General features: G+C 34.5%; 1 protein-coding gene across 1 annotated transcript in view; it reads left to right on the top strand.

The window, feature by feature from the left end:
• Positions 1–79: 79 nt before the first annotated feature.
• Positions 80–22072, top strand: part of LOC100375957 (delta-sarcoglycan-like) — a 43639-nt gene continuing 21646 nt past the window's right edge. Inside the window, exon 1 of the mRNA XM_085497658.1 lies at positions 80–123. The gene's annotated coding sequence lies outside the window, so the exon portion shown is untranslated. The remainder of the gene's footprint in view (positions 124–22072) is intronic.

Raw genomic sequence — 22072 nt, 5'->3', positions numbered from 1 at the left:
TAAGAAAGATTGAGGTCGATTGGTTAATTGCAAACTGACCTGTATTTTTCGACCAATAGAAAAACGCGGTATAAATATCATTTTCACAGCCCGCACCAGAGAGTTGATCGTGAGAGTGTGCAGGTCAGTGAAGTTTCCCTTTTCTTGTATATTTAACGCTTTCAGCGGTGCTTTGAGTGCACTTATACTAGATCCTTGATTGTGGGACATTATGTGATTGTAAGAATTTGGTACCAGTCCATAGTCACTAAAGCTTTTCCGATTTCTGGGCAGAGTTCGTGTTTTTGTTGTCGTTGTCCACTGAACTGTGTGGTCTTCCTAGCCCTTCAGTTTACTATGCAAAGAATTCGGCGGCTTGTTTACGTTCGGTTAGTTTTACTGCTTCGTGCGGCTCATCCAACCTTGGACTTTTTCCGCGTAATTTTGTGCAACTATAATACAGATGCTTTGTCGTGTTACCCGTATTATGTCGTTTACTAGCCGTTGTTCGATGCCGATATTGAATGTAAAAGTATATTTTGGTGACACAAAACTACGAACGCTCGGTATATTAGCTAGTTTGTCGATCACCCGTCAGTTTGCCAAATTATAACCACTGGCAGTATGGTTAAAATGACTAATCTCCAATCAACAACATAACATGCATTTATTCTTTTAAACAATCTGTTAATTAACGAATACAGATCTATTAATTCAGATTTGAATCATACCCTTCATTTCATTATTCAGAATTATTTTTATAGCATTCAGAATTCTAATCATGTTTACTGTCGGCCATGTGGTTTGTGTCATATTCACTAGTCCAGCTACATACAAATGCCTTTCGATTTGTATGAGATAACTAAACGGAATGGGAGTGTTATATGAATAAATTACTGTCATATTTTATTGACGACGAAGAAGGGATATGTTTCAAAATGAAAATAAAGAATACCTGTAGCGAATAGGCTAAATTAACTTGAAAACAAACCTTTTAAACAAATCCAATAAATGAAATTAAAACGTCTTGAATATTTCTGTGTCATGGAAACTTAATTGAGAGAACAATTAGTAAACCAGCAAATAAATTTGACAGATTATTTTCAAAGCTGTGATAATTTCCCATAGTGCCATATTGGAATGAGTATTCCATTGAGTACATTGGCACTGTGGGGAATGAATTGTTTTTATTATGATACACCATCAATATGTGTGTGGAATGTTTTATGTCTAACCCATTGATGCATATCTTGGAATGCTAAGCAACCCAACAGCATGTGTGTTGTTAGTAACCCCCCCCCCCCCCCATAACATCAATAGCAATCAAACAGGAACTAGTGTAGACAATTTTTTTTTAGTTGATAAATTTCTCTCCCCCAATGTCACCCATGATACGATAATTCTTTTTCTTTTTGCCCATCACAGATAATTAGTCAGACAGTAGATAGTGGTAATCTATTTGATATTATAAATAGTGTGATGTTGGGGCCTCTCAAATGACTATTGACAGACAGGCAATGCCTATTTAAAGTATTTTTGTAATATTTTTATTCGTTTCAAGTACCCATAACTTTTGGGTTTTTGTATTTTTACAAGATGAATCATGAATCTGGAGATTCAAGCATAGCTCAGTTTTTATAATGTTGAACTCTGAGTGTGAATTATATCTTTTTTTGTGGAATTATTGAAGTAGGATAAAACAAGATTTTCTGCAAATTCTGGAAGTCTGGAATCTATTTTCTTCAATCTCATTTGTTGATTTTTAAATGCAGGATGGTCTCGAGTTCAGCAAAAAGTATCTTCTGACCCAATAAGTTGCCAATAAGAATCTTCTTTCATAAATACATGACCGCTAGTTTAAAAGTTTCATTGAAGATTATAGTCATCTTTTTCATACTTGTGTGTAAAAAGAAAAAAAATGGGTCACCAGTCAACGATTTGATTTAAAAAAATGTTTGATTGCAAAATGTTCATTTTATACCGGGTATTTGTTTATTCCATCAGAATGTGGTGAAAATATTTTCTCATATTTTCAACTTTTTGCTCGATTACATGTTGGGCTGAAAAAATCGTATATTGTTATTGATATGAATCAGATTTTTTAATTTAGTGAGTTTCTATAATATTATTCATTCATTATTGATATTTTATCTTGAATTGATATTACTTATCAATATTATGCCAGTCACAGCCAGTGGTGCAAAAAAAATCATCATAGACATTAAAAATAATGATAACATTGTTATTTTTCGCCAAAAAATAAATTAATATTTTTCATCACATTATGTGGCAATTAATTTTCCTAAAGCATTGTCATGGTTAATAGCGAGCACACTTGAATTTCGCATAAGCTTTTTAAAACGCTACAGTCATTAGTAACCTGTGTTCAAATCTTAAGTAGACAACCAATGAATTTTACACTTGTTGTATATGTAACTATGACATGTTTATAGAACATTATGAGTAACATAACTCGTGTGCTTACAGTTGCTGCTACCGTTCATAAAAGCTGTATTTCAATAATCAAGCATAGATGCAATTTTTGGTTTATGTGCTCTTCTCTTAGAGATGCGCCTCTAATAGAGCAAATACAGTATCTGTAATAATAAACCAGTTATGCAAATAAGACAGATTCTTGAGGATAACTTGTTATTGTTGTGGCTCTCATGGGAGATATTACAACTTTGAAGTGCTATACAAAATTCAATCATATATCCGTTGGTTGAGTTACATATGTTTATATTAAATATAACCATTGAATCGTCAGCTGTCCACTGCAATCAATGTATTTTTAAATGCATCAAACTGAACTCTGTACTCCACTAGCAATGCTGTAAATAGATATATGTGCTTTTATTATCTGACTACTTGCAATGAGATCCTTTCTACCATGTCAAATAGAGGATATGATCCCAAAAGATTGTAAACAATTAATTAATTTGTCTCATTATCAAGAAACCTATTTACCATGGTGAGTGTAATTTGTGGTCATGTGACAGGTCCTTGACCTAGTTTGTATAAAATATTGAATGGTTCATTCACTTGCTGTCAACTAGTAATTAGTGAGTGAAATACAATCACTGCATTCATCAAGCACACATGCAGAGCAAGAAATTAAATAATTATTGAGGTATTCCAAACTCAGAGACCTGTAACATGTCCGGGTATGTTTCATCTAATGCCATTCAAAAACACTTCATAATATTGATTGCTATTGGGTATAATTCAATGCTTCCAGTGTGTGCCTATGTACAATGTTCATTCATTCATTCAGCTAATGTTTTTCTATTCTATAAGGACTGACATTACAAATTTCAGGCTCAAAGAATTGATAATTTATCTAAAAATAACCATATTGCTTACATGTATCAAGTTCAGTATTTAAATATAACCGGAATTATTTTAAAATTTGTTTTATGGTGAGAGTGAAAACCATTAGTCAGTTTTTAGTTCATAGGTTTTATAAACATTTCACAGACAGAAATGTGAATTCCAAACAGCTGATTTTGTCATTGATAGCTTTTCCTGTTCTCTACATATTTGTGTTATTTACTGTGTATTGAATGCTACAATGTATGTTAATTATTAGGAAAACTGCAAGTGACTGTATGATGTTCAACTTTGAACTGATGGCCTCTGTATAAATTTATTAATAACACTTAGATTGCTTACAAATAGACTCTACATGTAACCATTTTGTCCATTTCGTGTTGGTTAGGTTGTTTTGTAGGCAGATTGACAGAATATCTTTTTTTCAAGTAAGATTGTATCTTTATTGTACCGCTATAAATCAGCTGTGGTCTTCAATTTTTGTGCAACTGTTTTATATCAATCATTTTCATATTATTGTTTTTGAGATTTCAAAACCATATCTGCCATGGTAGAATTCAGATTAGAAATGTCTTTGTGCTGATTTATTTAATCTCTTTGTAATTTAAGTCATGAGAAAATGAAAATAGAGACAGGATTTGCTGTATTGAAGATAAGATTGCTGTGAAATTTCCCACGCAATATAAAAATAACCATATTGCTTATGAAGTTTAGTATTTAAATAGAACTAGAATTGATTTTGCTAGTGTTTTATGGTGAGAGTGACATCCATTAGTGAGATGTCAGTTTTGAATTGATAGTTTATATAAACACTTGTAATACATTAAACGTCTGTCAATGTTTCATGTTGTCTGACTTTTAACTATGTATTTCACTGATTGTTGATATTTTCCAGGCATAAATACACACATGGTCCCCTATCAAATTTTAGTCTACAAATACAGCAAGTACAAAGAATTATAAAATTCTGAATGGGTTTTATCTCAAAATATTTGTAGTACACGGGTAGATGGAGTAGAACAATAACAATGAAAAAGAAAGCACAAATGGCTTTTAAAAATGGATGGTGTGCTAAAAATGGCTTTTCAGGATGCAGTAATGTGATTGATGAGAGGAGCTGTGCAAAATACAAAATAGTATGGTTTGGGAGTGTGATAATTACCGGTAGCTCTTTTGGGTCTTAATTTGGGCAAATGATAGGCAAATGGAGTGATCACTCGCCTTAGAAAGTGAAGTCTGAATCCAATTTGTACATAATAAGACTATCACTGGAACATTACATAGTGTATTATCAATTTATCAAAGCAAATGCTCAATTCAGAACCGGGCTGATGTGTGCAATGTACCCAAAAAAACAAGTTAAACAGAGATTACCAGTATGTGAATATTGCAGACAAATGAAAGAGGAAATGTGGCTGATAGAGAACAGACTTTATGAGCAAAAAATAAACACTATGAATTCAATTATCGAGGAAATCGACCAAAACTATCAGGAAATAAGCAAAATTTAGCAATTCAAATTAATTTCTTATCCGAAATTTTATTATCAATTTTTCTTGATTTTACCGGTGTTATTCTATTCTGTATGTCTTGATAAATAAACGATAAACTGTATTAACCTTGTAGGACCTCAGCTATAGTTTGTAATGCATAACCTCACACAACATGTAGAGATTGAACTTTTATTAGGAGTTCAGCGTGATAGTACTTATCACCTATAATAGGTATGTACTCTAAGATTTCAGCTGACAGATGTGTGTCGTCATTTTCTCATCAACTATCCATTTATTTCACTTACCCTCCCCCTCCCCCTCCCCCTCTACTGTTTCAATATTCCCATAGTCTAAAACTTGAATAGAATACTGTAAAATACACTGAAATAGCTACATGCCAGTGACTCAATGCATGAATTAACAAAATCTTAATTTAGCTAAAATGCCAACAGTCTCATTGTGAGAATATACTTTATTCTAAATTAGCAACATCTTGAATAAGCGAAATTACAGGTCAGCTAAATTAGCTAAAATGACATGTTGGCTAAAAAGACATGTTTTACAGTATATGATGTGATTTCTCCCTGTGTCCCACTGCATACATCTAGGTATTGCTTGTATTTTATTTGGATTGAGGTCTACATTTGTGGTGTGCAATTAATATTCATAAGTGGTGTAGGAGTATGGATAGTCAAGTTGTGGTCTTAAATACACTATTTTTACACTACATTAATTTTTGCTGAAGTGATCAAACAATAAAAATAAAATCCGGTGAAAAAAACTTTTTTTCTATGTTTTACATTAAGAATCAGTGAAAATAAACCTCACATAAAATAACAAAAATATCTTTTCAGCTAAAATAAAAAAAAAAAATTTACAGTATAATAAAAAATATTGTGACTAGATTTCATTCTCTGCAAGTACCACTGAGCATGCTGATTACGTTAGTACAAGTGACACTCAAACAAAATAAACTTTTTTTCTATGTTTTACATTAAACTCTTCAAGAATCAGTGAAAATAAACCTCACATAAAATAACTAAAATATCTTTTCAACGGAAATTAATTCCAGCAAGAATAAAAAAAAGTTTACAGTATAATAAAAAATATTGTGACTACGTTTTATTCTCTGCAAGTACGACTGAGCATGCTGATTACATTAGTACAAGTGACACTCAAACAAAATAAATTGTCTTCATTCTGAAAGAGTATTGAGGGAATAAAATCTGCTTTGATCGTGTCTTTAGGAATATAACGACAAATTTATCCTTATAAGTAAAATGAATGGAAAAGCTCTAGGGGGAGCAAAAACAGTTCCATTGTCGGATATGTGACGTAGCAAGACTTTTATGTCTGAACATGCATCACTTTTTATCATGGTACATGTATGTCCTTTTTGGAGACAAAATGCATAGATAAAGAACATGAAATAAAAATCTGGGGTGATCATACTCAGTTTGAAGAAAATTAATATTATTTATTATAAAAATAGCATGATTTGACTACTGTTCTAGGGCATTTTCCTACAGCAAGGATAAAGCTTAACATCTCAAAACTGTCTTGCAAGAAACTTGTTGGTCAATTAGTATTAAAAAATTGACATTATTCATTTTTTTAGTGGCTTTTTATAACCTTGCTCATGTCATCAAAGATGAAAGGGAAAATATATTACAGGGAAAAATGTCTCGTCGTTGTAAGAGGAAAATTGTACTCAAAAATGTGTACTCTGTATTTGACATACAGTTCATTTAATCAAATATTTCTTTGTCTTAGTATATTCATTTTGACAATCAAATTTACAGCAATTTGTCTCAGCTATTAGAACAGAATTATAGAGCTTTTTATAATACTGACACACTTCAAAGACAAAGAATGCAGTGTTTGAAGATGTAGATTCTCAGGAGGCAATAGTAGTGATGACTTTTCTTTCTACTGGACACCATCTAACTATTTTCAGATACATGATACATAATTCCAGGCTGAAGAAAAACGTTAAACAATTTATTATATTATTATTATATTTGTTGAAAACTTTCTTTAAACTGTCATTCATATTTCTCATACAGTATGTGTTGTTCCAATAACTATCCCCCAAACTAAAATTTATTGCCACCCTAAACAAAATTACACAAAATTACAATGAGACTTGAATGAAACTGAATGTTTTATCCACAATTATTGGCCAAATTGGGAAAAACAATTTAATGAAAAAAAATGTTTTTGAAATTGCATGTTTGCAGTAAAAAACACATAATATTAGGCATACTTGAAATAACACATGCTGTTATTGATGTTATACAGCACACATAAGTTTCTATATTTATGAACTACATGTATTTATTGCTCAATCTCACTCGTTAAATTCACCAAAAATGTTATAACTGAAAATGAGGCACAGTCAATACAGTACAACCAAGTGAGTCTGTGGGTTGTGTTTATTAAAAGCAAAAAATATGCATGAATGGGTTGGTTTCCTCATATCAAAAGGATTTAATAATAATGAAACTCTTTAAAAAAAATTAAAAGCAAATTAAATTTAATATTAGATCACAAAAATCATGCATGATATGCAGCTTTTGTGTATCTAAATCATACAAGTTAGAACATTTTTGATATTTTACCAGAAATCGCAGATCCGATAATAGTAAATTTTGTTGGCAAAGTTATGATATTTTGATCCTAAACATGGTTGATATACAAAAATCAACTAGCACGAATACTATACCATTCTGAGAGCATGTACAAGCCAATCAGAGCGATGTATTGGTTTCCATCTCACAGGGGTTCTTAGAATACAGGGTTTCTGTTATGGGTTTTTAAACAAATTTAAACCGATAGACTTACATGTATATAACCTTATAGCTTAACTGACATGGAAACACGTCACAACATGTGACTTGTGTTTATTTTACCATGGTAACGCATCAGAGCAAGTGCCACTGTGTTTTATTTCATTCAACATATAATAGTGAGGCAACAGCTGAATAAATGAACCCTGGCTGGCAAAGATGCAACTTTAGCTTCTGATGAATCTGATCTAAACTGAAGAATGTGATGTCTGTTCAGATTTGAATAGTGAGCATGTTCAATTTTGTCAGATTAGTCTAATGACATAAATCTGATTATGTAAACCTATTTTGTGATCAGATTAATCAGTTGTAGTTTCATTTGATAAATCGGATTGTTTAAACTGGTCCTAACCCCAAGCTAGTCAAAGAAGTCAATCACAGACCAGAATTTTACTGGAGTCAGGGCAGTTTTAGCAGTATTAGACATACCTTCACCACCACTGACAAGATTCTTCAACAAGAATCCTAACAGCATTGGCATGGTCTCACCTACTCTAAAACAGGAAGCCTTTTTAATGTAACGATGTGTTTCCGTTTAATTTTCTCAGACCACTTAAGTGTGTAATTTGGGCCATACATGTACAAACACTTAGGAGTACAAATACATGTTGTAAGCCATCCTATTTACATATGTTCCCGACAGCCAGGGTGTGAATGGTGATGTTTTTTTATTTTGTCTTCAAAAGGAATGTACATGAATGTATTGATACATGTAGTATAAAATGGGAACTCAAATTATTCTATAAAAGACTTGATTATTAAAGTGTTTTAATTTTGAGTACTTAGAATTAGAACTCATTGGTTCATTAATGAGCCCATGAAAACATTGAAATAATAACTGTACATTTATAGTAGATATCTATTGAGGAATGTTGTCTCCTGACCTTTGTGTGCAACTCAACACATGACAGCTGAAGTGTATACAGCTATGTAATTCACTATACAAAACTGTAGTTGAATTATGTCAATCTGATGTATGCACGTACTATCTAACACAAGGGATTTGGGTTTTGATGCCCTGCCTATATACTTCTTTTGGCATCCACCTATCGTGTGTTTTTTTAGAAAATGCAAATTTGATCAAACAACTGAATTTTCTTATGCTAATTGTATGCAAATTATGTTCCTATTTGTCATCTTCCGGTGTAATACATGTAAGTTGGTTTCTGTGCCTCGTACTGATTTAAATACATAGATAATAACACTGTCGCGGCAGTGATAGGTATGCTAACACAATCACTGAATGAAAGTAAGTTAATTTAGGTCATATTACAAGTTATTTATGAGCACTTCTGTTAATGGCATTTGAATGTTAAATTTTGTCTACAACATGCATATTTCATCATAAAATCTAAACATGTATAGTAAAAAATGGACTTCAATTCTTGTGTAAAAATAACTTTATTTGCCAATACATGTAGTTATATATAGATGGTCCATGTTTTGTAACATGGCTGCAAGATAATCGGTATTTTCCATTTGTCATACTTAATCTTGAAAAGTGGTATGGGCCTTTAAAGGAATTTATTCTTTCCACTTAACAAATAGGAAAAAAACTGGAACATTGAAAGCAAAAATATATTTCTGTACACAGAAACAAATACAAGTTTACTAGTCACTGATTTGGTGACTGTGTACCATTTTATTGATGCTACTGATACTCATGAAGATCATATTCGTTTAAATTGTGAAAAACTAAAAAAAAAAATTTAAATTAATGAATATGATCACTGTTCTACTAATTAGCTCATCTCTATGCTGAAAGAGAGAGCTCTTATTTGAATACCTCATTAAAGAACAGTGTATAAAAGGTGATCATTGCACTCCCGTTTCTATGCTAGATTTGGTTTTCAATAGCAGATGTTCAACAATTCTATTTATCCCATATAGCATAGTATAATTTTGTGTATTTAAAGAAGTGTAATAATTGGTTTGCTATTTCTTTTGGAAGGATTTTTAGGAATTATATTATTGCGAATATTTCTGATACTTTCAAATTTCTTTCAATGTATTTGCTCTGTTGTTAGGCTTATATAAACAACAGAAATGCGTATTGACGGTCAATCATAATCAATCATATGTGTGCTTCTATCGGAGATGTGCTTCTATTCCATGTAGAAAGCCACATAAACTGAGGCGCAATTTCTAATTCCCGCAACCTTAGTGTGTCCACAAGTCTGTATGTCTAGTGCCCATTTCTTACAGTTTGTGTAAAAGCTACATATTAATTGACTCCAAAATTGGTAATTATTGGACCAAGCACCATAAATAGATGGGTGGCTCCCAAAATAACCCAACTCTATTAGTCACAGGAGGTAACCATAGATTTATTAAACTTGTGAAGTGATTTCATATGTTCTAAATTTATTAAATTTGACATTGTAGGCTCACTTTTGAGATATCCTCTATATACATCTTTGCACATGTGTTCTCCATAAGTTTTATGGGGCTCATATACCACCTGCCTTACAAAAGTCATTTTGATGTGAAATAAACAAAACAACTGCTAATCATGTACAAATTATGCCTATGTAAATTTGTTTACAGAACATTGCCTTGTATTGTAGTTAGTTTGTTGGTTTCTATGGGACTTGATTGGTACAGCTGCATTAAATAGTCATTAAAATATAACGATGCTTGTATATCCCAGTTATTGTTTCAGTAACAGCCGCAGCTTTCAGTTGTTGCTAGGTACTGCAATATTGCACTTATCCACACGCTTGTACAATATGTGCATAGCTATATTTGTTCCTGGATTGTTGAGTGGCTGCTATGGAGTGGTCCTGGTGATCAGTAGTAAAAATATGCAGTGTTGGTAATAACTGCCATGTCAACACAAGCTTAGACAGGCGGTCATGACTGCCATGTCATCACAAACTTAGACAGGCTGTCATAACTGCCATGTCAACACAAACTTAGACAGGCGGTCATGACTGCCATGTCATCACAAATTTAGACAGGCTGTCATAACTGCCATGTCAACACAAACTTAGAGAGGCTGACATAACTGCCATGTCAACACAAACTTAGACAGGCGGTCATGACTGCCATGTCATCACAAATTTAGACAGGCTGTCATAACTGCCATGTCAACACAAACTTAGACAGGCGGTCATGACTGCCATGTCATCACAAATTTAGACAGGCTGTCATAACTGCCATGTCAACACAAACTTAGACAGGCGGTCATGACTGCCATGTCATCACAAATTTAGACAGGCGGTCATAACTGCCATGTCAACACAAATTTAGACAGGCTGTCATGACTGCCATGTCATCACAAATTTAGACAGGCGGTCATAACTGCCATGTCAACACAAATTTAGACAGGCTGTCATAACTGCCATGTCAACACAAACTTAGACAGGCTGTCATGACTGCCATGTCATCACAAATTTAGACAGGCGGTCATGACTGCCATGTCATCACAAATTTAGACAGGCTGTCATAACTGCCATGTCAACACAAATTTAGACAGGCGGTCATAACTGCCATGTCAACACAAATTTAGACAGGCTGTCATGACTGCCATGTCATCACAAATTTAGACAGGCGGTCATGACTGCCATGTCATCACAAATTTAGACAGGCTGTCATAACTGCCATGTCAACACAAATTTAGACAGGCTGTCATGACTGCCATGTCATCACAAATTTAGACAGGCTGTCATAACTGCCATGTCAACACAAATTTAGACAGGCTGTCATGACTGCCATGTCATCACAAATTTAGACAGGCTGTCATGACTGCCATGTCAACACAAACTTAGAGAGGCTGACATAACTGCCATGTCAACACAAACTTAGACAGGCGGTCATGACTGCCATGTCATCACAAATTTAGACAGGCTGTCATAACTGCCATGTCAACACAAATTTAGACAGGCGGTCATGACTGCCATGTCATCACAAATTTAGACAGGCTGTCATGACTGCCATGTCATCACAAATTTAGACAGGCTGTCATAACTGCCATGTCAACACAAACTTAGACAGGCGGTCATGACTGCCATGTCATCACAAATTTAGACAGGCTGTCATGACTGCCATGTCATCACAAATTTAGACAGGCTGTCATGACTGCCATGTCATCACAAATTTAGACAGGCTGTCATAACTGCCATGTCAACACAAATTTAGACAGGCGGTCATAACTGCCATGTCAACACAAATTTAGACAGGCGGTCATGACTGCCATGTCATCACAAATTTAGACAGGCGGTCATGACTGCCATGTCATCACAAACTTAGAGAGGCTGTCATGACTGCCATGTCATCACAAATTTAGACAGGCTGTCATGACTGCCATGTCATCACAAATTTAGACAGGCTGTCATGACTGCCATGTCATCACAAATTTAGACAGGCTGTCATGACTGCCATGTCATCACAAATTTAGACAGGCTGTCATAACTGCCATGTCATCACAAATTTAGACAGGCGGTCATAACTGCCATGTCAACACAAATTTAGACAGGCGGTCATGACTGCCATGTCATCACAAATTTAGACAGGCGGTCATGACTGCCATGTCATCACAAATTTAGACAGGCTGTCATAACTGCCATGTCAACACAAACTTAGACAGGCGGTCATGACTGCCATGTCATCACAAATTTAGACAGGCTGTCATAACTGCCATGTCAACACAAACTTAGACAGGCGGTCATGACTGCCATGTCATCACAAATTTAGACAGGCTGTCATGACTGCCATGTCATCACAAACTTAGACAGGCGGTCATGACTGCCATGTCATCACAAATTTAGACAGGCTGTCATGACTGCCATGTCATCACAAATTTAGACAGGCTGTCATAACTGCCATGTCAACACAAATTTAGACAGGCGGTCATGACTGCCATGTCATCACAAATTTAGACAGGCGGTCATGACTGCCATGTCATCACAAATTTAGACAGGCGGTCATGACTGCCATGTCATCACAAATTTAGACAGGCTGTCATAACTGCCATGTCAACACAAACTTAGACAGGCGGTCATGACTGCCATGTCATCACAAATTTAGACAGGCTGTCATAACTGCCATGTCAACACAAACTTAGACAGGCGGTCATGACTGCCATGTCATCACATATAGTACGTTCACGTTACGGGATCTCGGCACGTGCCGAAATTTTTAATCCTTTGTGTTTGCAGAGGGATTACAGCAATTGCGTTCACGTTATTCGGGACCCACTTAGGACCGACTCAGCTCATGCCATAATCACGCCCTCATTCGTTGATCTGTTATTTGGCCCAAACATGGAAAACAATACGCATATGATAATAATTGCTATACTGAAATTGTATCCATTTGTTGTTATAGTTTTTATTACAAGTCATCGTGCACATGAACGGCAAAGAAGATTCAAAAACAATTATTTTTCACGTCAATGTAGCATTGCAAGAAAATGGCGGTTGCAGCAGCGCATAAATATGCATTGCTGCAACGGTTTGCATTCATTTCATTCATTACTACAGCATCCGTACATATACTAGTATATCTTCATTCCTGTCATCATCATTTCTTGCTGCAGCATGTAGTATGAATTAGCGTATGTTCTCTTACCACCGAGGGCGTGATTTTGGCTCGTGCCGGGCGTTCAGGCAGCAAATCTCGACACGTGCCAAGTTTCGGTCCCAAGCATATATTGGGACAGAGAACGAGTTTTTTTCGACACGTGCCGACTCAGTCCTGAGTCTCTGCACGTACTGAGATCTCTAACGTGAACGCCACTATAGACAGGCGGTCATGACTGCCATGTCAGCAAAGCTTAGAAACTGTTATGTAATAGTCTCCTACTTATAATTTTGTAGAAAAAATAAAACTGAATACAATAGAGGTAGTTAATATGTTTTAGTGTTATGTAAATTAGCCATGTTGCTGTGAGAACACTGATTACAGCCAGATTGACACAGACTAGACATTTTCGATCATAGATTGACAGCCAGGATTAGTATAACACACTAGGCTCTTTTCAACCATTGTCAGATTTTCAGACTTCACATTATTTGCATCACATTACATGCGTAATTGTGTCTGTCTGCCAAAATTATCCTGCAAACTAGTAGTAAATGCTTAGGGGTTATTACACTACTATCCCAGCGATATCACAAGGTTGTTGTGTAATAACCTCTTTAGCATGCATAGTTTCATTCATGACAAATTGCGGGCAAATAGAGATGATTTCGCAGCAGATTTCATTATTTCGCTTGGAACTTGATGCCCTTCTTGATGCATACCCTGCAAGCGTCTTGCAAGAGACGCACATGCTCTTTGTGGAACACTTCATAGTTGATGGAAGAACCATCATATTGCATACATGTATGCCCAGTTTAAAACTAGTAATGCAATTTTGTTGATCATTATTGCTGCATGGCATTAAGTCAATTATTTTCGTAATGATTTTAGAAAGTGTTGAATTGTTCTGTAACAATAACTCGCTGGTATGCATTTTTGAAATGTATCGGTGTGAATAACGGAATGTCTGGGTGAAAGTGGATACAAGGTTATAACATTATGTTCGAAATGTAATAATAGCATTGAAACACACTGTGGTCGAGTTGTTAATGTGCATTATGAGTACATATAAATAGTTCTGACTGCACAATTTTGTGTATTTGACAAGCTCTGTCATTGTGTGTGCATCAGAGTGCTTTAGTCAGCATCATGTACATATACTGGGGTATACTTGACACTAGATACCATATGTGTTGCTTTGCTGAATTTCAAGTATTTGAATTTTCTTGACTATTGTTTTTTTTTTCTACTATGGGTTTGGTTGGGTTGGAGATAATGACATCTTGGGAACTTCTTATTGTCAAGAGTGCCTTGTCAAGTTGTAATTGTTTTAGGCCACCGGAGTACCTGAAAATACTATATTTTGGCTTGGAATTTATTTTCGCTATTTCCACTGAAGTGATAATTCTGCAAAACACTCTTGATACATGTATAAACGTTAACTTAAAATGTTGATAAAAATTGATTAAAAACTAGAAGCAATATCTAAAACTGTCTGTGAAAATATTTGCACTGAGTTTTGTGGGAAAAAATAGCTCGCTCTCAAAGGGTTAAAAGTGCACATTATCACATACAAACCAATAATTGCATCATGTATTATAGAAAGGTGGATACCATGCTTCTGATCTTATGTTCACTGAGGTATGCACATAATTTATTACCCTGTAATACCCAGTTTGGGAATTGATACAATGAATATTTATTGTATGTAATATTACTTTTTGTCTTAATAGTCCACTAAACTTTGATAACGGACAATTATGCATTTACTAGGAAAGTGCCAGTTTACTCGTTGCTTTGTTTATGACACAATCCTAGAGAGTACAACATCCAGCACAATATTTAAAAATGGGACACTTTTAGAGCAGAGACACCCCTGGATTCAAATCGATGATTTTCAGATTGATGAGCTATGTTTGGAACTTGTTCACTTAACTGATCAAGCTACATGTAAGCTGGTAGTTTGTGCTTGAAATCAAAATAGTCCTCGTAAGTGAATCAGGTGTGATCTCTGCATATCGTTGGCCCATTGTCTTTCTTTACAAAAGGTGTTAACTATCCCTAGCATCTTCATAGCTGTTCTTTACCTATCAGTTAAATGGTACTTGTAAATCATGTTGTATCATGTTTCTGCTTCTCAGAGTATTATACATTGGAATGAGATAAAATTAGCAGTAATTTAATTCACAGTATGGTATAATGTGAGGTATAATTTGTAACCAGGATAATGTGCTTACTTACTAATCAGTCGGTTCTAATATGATTGTCTAATTAGGATGGGTTCATCAACCTCTGGGGAATAGATGGGAGTGTTTTGAAGGGTTTTATAAACCATTGAGGGGATAGTGGTTTGATGGAAATACTTCTCACTCACTAGTTGTGCTATTTTTGCCCTCACTATTTTTTTTTTTGGTTTGTCCCTTACTGCCTGCTGTTTAATATTGATGTTAAACATTAATGCTATACATGATACATTATCTGTACATTGCCTGATGTTCTTGTCAGTCCGTTTTATATGAACCAATGACTGCTTTACTCATTGTTTAAAGCAATCAGTACAACAGATGTCGTTGACGAGAACGTGATGTGAACCGCTTAGTTTTTGATGTGCGTAATTTGTGAAAGTCTCGTCACTGAAATACTAGCAGTCACTGCTACAATATTCATGACTTTCTCTCACTTGTGAAATTTGGAAAAATCTGTCACAACAGTTTATATTATTTTAATCCCTGTTGGGAGCACAGGGAGCCCAGGAACTATAATCAACTGTACGCAGTCTCTATGGAGGGGGGGTATCGGCTGGTATCCAATATAAGAAATACACAAGGAATGAAGTTTTTAGCGAGCTCATATTTTTTAAACTGGAAAAAACAGACGTACAGAATAAAAAATAAAATCTATAAAAAATACCATCTTGAAGAATATTAGTTGCTCTTTCAAATTTCTCAAAAGCCTTACCTATATTTTATCGATATCTGGAGAATAAATCAAGAAAACTACATAATAATTTTGTTCAATGTTGGTACCAAGTCATGTGTTTATACATGTACATGTTAAATTGTTTTTGTTACATTGATTAATGACCGACTGACAGCCATCTTTGTCCAAAAATCAACAATTAAACATGTTGTTAACATTCAAACTTGGCATTGACATCACACATGGTAGTTTACTGGTACGTCTTATTTTAAATCATGATTTGCCATTTTGGTTTTTACAAATGTTCTCCTGTTTACAGATATTATTTAAATTTGGTACATGTAAGAAGGAAGGACATAATGCGGTTGCACATTCTTCAGTTATTTTCAGATTTTAGAGAAAAAATTAATGCCATCAACCGTTTCTCTGGCATATGTAAGTTGGCAGGGGTATATGTGTCAAAATAAGTCTTATTTTTAACTATTTGAACACCAAATTTTGTTCCCGCATAAATGTGGGTAAATTTGTTCTCATTTTCTGTAATATTCACTGAATTTAATTTTAATTTAGAACCAAAACAGACAAAAAATGTCATTGCTGTTACATTTTGGTGGAAAATTTGAATTTTTGGCAACAATTCAAATGGGAAAGAGCAAAGACTATTTAGAGAATGGTATCTGGAGTTGACTTTAGAGCTCAGCATGCGTTACTGCAATTTTTTGGTTCATGTGCACTTATAATGGAGTAAATGCTGTTTACATTTGTGTTACAGTGTGTCTATTGGGTATGAAATGAGTGCTGTCTTATCTTCAGTACATTAACCATCCTTAATTTCACATGGATGGCTGGTTTTAGGATCAACATTCCTTACATGTAGTTTTATCATCACTTCTTTCCACATTGTATCTCAAAGTATGTCATTCCATGCAGGGTTGGGATTTAATATAAATCTATGACTTTATTAGTGACTTATTCCCGTGCTTAGTCCCTCAGACTCACGATTATAAACTGCTTATTGGTGCAGTAGACCCGTATGAAATGTATTTGTGTCTAACATGCATGTTGCATGTTTTTAATTTCACAAGCAAAAATCGTGGAATTCAAAACACATGAAAATTTGGTGTTCCTAAATCTTAATTTGATGGTTGGATTCTACTGAGAAGCATCATTGTTATCGATAGTTTTGATTTTGATTCTTAAGGCTGTAAAATTATGCTACATAAAAAATGCACAAACTTTAATGATTCTACAGTACATACAATTAGTACTGGTGATATTACAAACGACAGACAGTGTTGTCTAAATCAACCAGTGCACTTTATTTCCGCATTGTAGCTTTAAGGGACAAATGCTCTCAAATTTTATGAGTCAGGGACATCACACAATTGGATATTTAAGACAACCAGTCCCAGTGACTGTCATTCACTGGTGTCGTCAAGGTAACATATTGTGAAAAATCGACTGATGAAAATAGTTCACAGTTTTCAATTTCAACCCAGTCTATTAGATTTACATTTACATATTCGTATTGAAATGTACCAATCTAGTATTGAAAGAACAGCAGATGTACGTTTAATAAATCTAATGTGGTTACACCATATTACTCACACATGTACTTCTATTATTTGAAGTAAGTATGCATGTCTAGACTTGTATTGCATGTCAGCTCCACGCTTGCAAATCTAATAGACTCGTTTGGGGTTTCCAAAGTTCCACTGACTGCTTGGCTACCATGTGCATAAAATGAGGTTGAATCGGTGTACCGATAGATTCATTTCCGGTCAGCAGTTTTAGGTAGCTATTTTACTATACCAACTTAAATTTTGTACTGCACATATTGATTCTGTGTTATATGAATGCAACATTACTTTGAAAGCTCGCAAACTTTTCATAAAAAATGATTCATTCATTCATTCATGGTGAAATATGGACAAAATATCATTTACATCCCTATTGTATCTGTACTTACCCCTGTACTTAGGGGGGACAACATACTAACATGTACGATATTCATCTGGTGCAAACATGGTGCTGGTGCTCATGAATGACCTGTTGTTAAATCGCCCCTCCCCCTTCCTTCTCCCATTCTGTTGAGAGCATGTACAGTAACATGGCAACTGTGGAACACTCCTTGAAACTAGATACTCTTTGAACATGTTATCATGCACAACTAAGATGAGTTATACATGGAAACTGTGTAGCATTTATCATGCCCACTCACATCAATAGTCCAAATGTCTTGAAATAAAAAGCTTGGACCAATAGTGACTGTTTTACTCATTGACTCCCATGTGCGAAGCACAAAATGGGAGTCTTTGCAGTTAGTGTGTCTGTATGTGTGTATGTGTGTATGTGTGTATGTGTGTGTGTGTGTATGTGTGTATGTGTGTGTGTATGTGTGTATGTGTGTCCGACTGTTCCACTGCTATCTCAAGAACCATACATCGGTTTTTGATGAAACTTGGTGCATAGATGCTCTGGGCCAATGCGCAGATTTGATTAGGTTTTGGTAAAAATCCATGCTCGTTAATTACCTAATTTGCATGATAATTAGCTATTTTTTAGCTGTTCTATGACTGTTCCACTGATATCTAAAGAACCACTCATTGGATTTTGATGAAACTTGGTACATAGATGCTCTGAACATATGCGCAGATTTGATTAATTTTTGGTAAAAATCCGTGCATATTAATTACCTAATTTGCATGATAATTAGCTATTTTTTAGTGGTTCCATGACTGTTCCACTGATATCTAAACAACCACTCATTGGATTTTGATGAAACTTGGTACATAGATGCTCTGAACTAATGCTAGGTTTTGATTAGTTTTTGGTAATAATCCGTGGATACTAATTACCTAATTTGCATAATGATTAGTCAATTTTCGGTTTTTCCACTGATATCTCAAGTACTAATCATCACATTTCAATGAAACTTGGTACATAGATGTCATATGACACTGCACAGACCTGATAGTTTTTATGGTAATATCAGTACATATTAATTACCTAATTTGCATAATTAATTAATTTTCAGCATTTGATATAAGTAGTTAGCATTACATTTCAATGAAACTTGGTACTTACATACTCAAGGACTATGCAGAGATTGATTGTTTTCGATAAATATTTGTGCATATTAATCACCTAATTTGCATAATTAGTTAATTTTCAGCTTTTCCACGGGTATCTCAAGTACTAATCATCGCATTTCAATGAAACTTGGTACATAGATCCTTTAGGACTATGCAGAGACCTGATTAGTTTTAGGGTAAATAATTGTGCATATTAATTACCTAATTTGCATAATTAATTTTCAGCTTTTCTACTGATATCTAAAGTACTAATCATCACATTTCAATGAATCTAGAATTATGCAGACCCAATTAGTTTCCGGTAAATATTTGTGCATATTAATCACCTAATTTGCATAATTAACCAACTTTCACACTGATATCTCAGGTACTATACATCACATATCAATGAATGTACATGGATGCTGTAGGACAATAGACAGACCTGAATAATTGTGGGTTAAAATCTGTACATATTAATTACCTAATTTGCATAATTAACCAATTTTAAGCTTTCACACTGATATCTAAAGCACCGTAAAAACTCCAAAATTTCGACCGGTTTTAAATAATTGGTGTTAGAAATGTGACGTGTTTTTAGAGTCAAAATTAAGGTGCATTTTCGGACGGTCGAATTTTACAGAATAGAAATCAGCAAATGAAAAAATGGGGATGATAGATAGTGTGCTTCATTAGTTTTAAAAAATGCAATGTCCGTCAATTGACGTAAACTTCCTCATGTTTCACGGTAAAAGCAAAGGTCGTGGCCGAGTTGTAACTCAAAATCTAAACAAAGTCATCAATCAGTGAGTATTATGACAAGCAAAACAAAACATCAAGACGCAGAGAAGAGGTCAGCACAAAACTAATAGGTCAAAAGACAAAGCTGTCTCGCACTACCTAGGAAAACTTGCGAATGTTCGAAGTACAGGTACCCATTGGACAAAAGATACATGGAAGTTTAGCAAACTATCTCCCCGACCCAGTGCAATGTATCCGGTTAGAATCAAAGCTCACGTGTCCCTTATTTGAGGGACCAAATTCTGCCGTAAATTCGCCCTTGGATTAAAAAATAAAATGGGATTTAAGAAAATAAAATGGGACTTTTAAGGTGTATTTTGGCGTCATTTTTTGGACATTTCAATCAATCCTGCCGGCTAAAATAGAGTAAGTTTTACCGTAGTCATTGACGTCTGTCTATTCATGAGTACACGTGTATGATTTTTATCGTGACTAGCGTGAGCGGGTAAGCTTCCTTTCGAGAATGAGCTGTTATCACTGTGAACAATGTTAAATTATTCTTCAGATGACCAGTTTATTTTTTAAAAACAACTAATTTTTTTACTTAAAAAAAATCATGCCGTTTTCGCATCAAAATCCAAGCCAAAATATCGTACTACAACACCAATCTCTTCCGCATTGCGTTCAATAACATTAACATATTTAAATAAGCTATGGTAATTTGAACACGTTGGCATCATCCAGCTTTTTGATTGGTTAATTAGCGATTTGACCTATTTGACCTAAGAGAACATGGCGGATATCCTACAGCATCAAACGTTTATACGAGACCGGAATCATTCGCTTACGATGAAACTAAGTTGACTTTTATTTGTATTTCATAACCATTCAACAAATTTATTTTGTGTACATTATTATAATCACTACTGAGTACAGTAATAATCAACAATTCAGAAACACAGCATGCCGAGATTTTTGTGTTCGTTTTTATTTGAAACTTCGTTTATTTAGAATATATTTTCGTTACCAATAAAATAAAAATCTCTCAGTCAATCAGAAACCCGGATTTATGCCTTCGAGGAAGGTCCCGTTTGAACGCTCACATCGGTTTTTTTTTCGTTTGGGGGAAAACTAAAACTGGTCGCAATTTTCGAATAAGAATGAGTCGGCAATTCTTAGTGGAGTCGAAAATTTGGAGGTAAATAAAACACCGAACCCCGGCAAATAAATAGGCGTCCGAATTTTTAGAGGGGTCGAAATTTTGGAGTTTTCACGGTACTAATTATTCCATTTCAATGAAACTTAGTACAAAGATGCTCTAGGACAATGTACAAACCTAATTAGTTTGGGGTAAAAATCTGTTCATATTAATTCCCTAATAAGCATAATAATTCATAATTTTTTGGTTCTAATCACATTTCAATTAAACTTGGAGACATAGATTTTCTGTTACATTGCGCAGACCTCATTAGTTTTACACTCAAATCTGGTCATATTAATTTTCTGATTTGCATAATTAGTTTTCAGCTAAGTAATTATATTTAATGTGTCTCCAATACTCTCAGCACATGGGAGTTCTTTCTAAGCTTTCTTTGATTTTTATTGGTGTTAGCATACTGTGGTTGCTACTAGTAATTTTTGTGAATTGTTGAAGTACCAGTAAAATGATCGCTGCTACAACATTAACAATTTTCTTTCACTTGTGAAAAAATCTGTCTTGTCAATTAAATCACGTTTACATTCAGGGAATGAAGGATGCCCATCAATGTGTGATAACAGAGCAAGTACGGGGATGTGCACAATAATTGGTGAGACGTACACATGTACACGTCCAAGCCTAGTCATCATCCAAACCAAGTTATCACTTAATTTAAGTTAATAATGGCCATTGTGGAGTCTTTATTTCAATTATGTTACCATGAATTCTCAACAATTGAACATAGGAACAGTGGTAGCTTGAGAAAAAGGAAAAAGACGCTTATATTGACATTTGCACATAAATTACCAGATGAAAATGAAAAAAATTAAGAAATCTTAATAGTAAAAAACCTGAACAAATAATTGTGCTTTTCTTGTTTACCTTTTTACCACCAGTTCCCATTTATAGTCTGCATTTTCCTTCAGAAGATTGGGGCAAAAATAGAAAATTGTTTCAAATTTTGTC

The sequence above is a fragment of the Saccoglossus kowalevskii genome, chromosome 4 (assembly GCF_978046115.1).
Source record: "Saccoglossus kowalevskii chromosome 4, keSacKowa6.1, whole genome shotgun sequence".
NCBI classification, from domain to species: Eukaryota; Metazoa; Hemichordata; class Enteropneusta; family Harrimaniidae; genus Saccoglossus; species Saccoglossus kowalevskii.
Note: the sequence above shows the minus strand (reverse complement) of the source record. Positions and strands in the feature narration are given on the sequence as shown.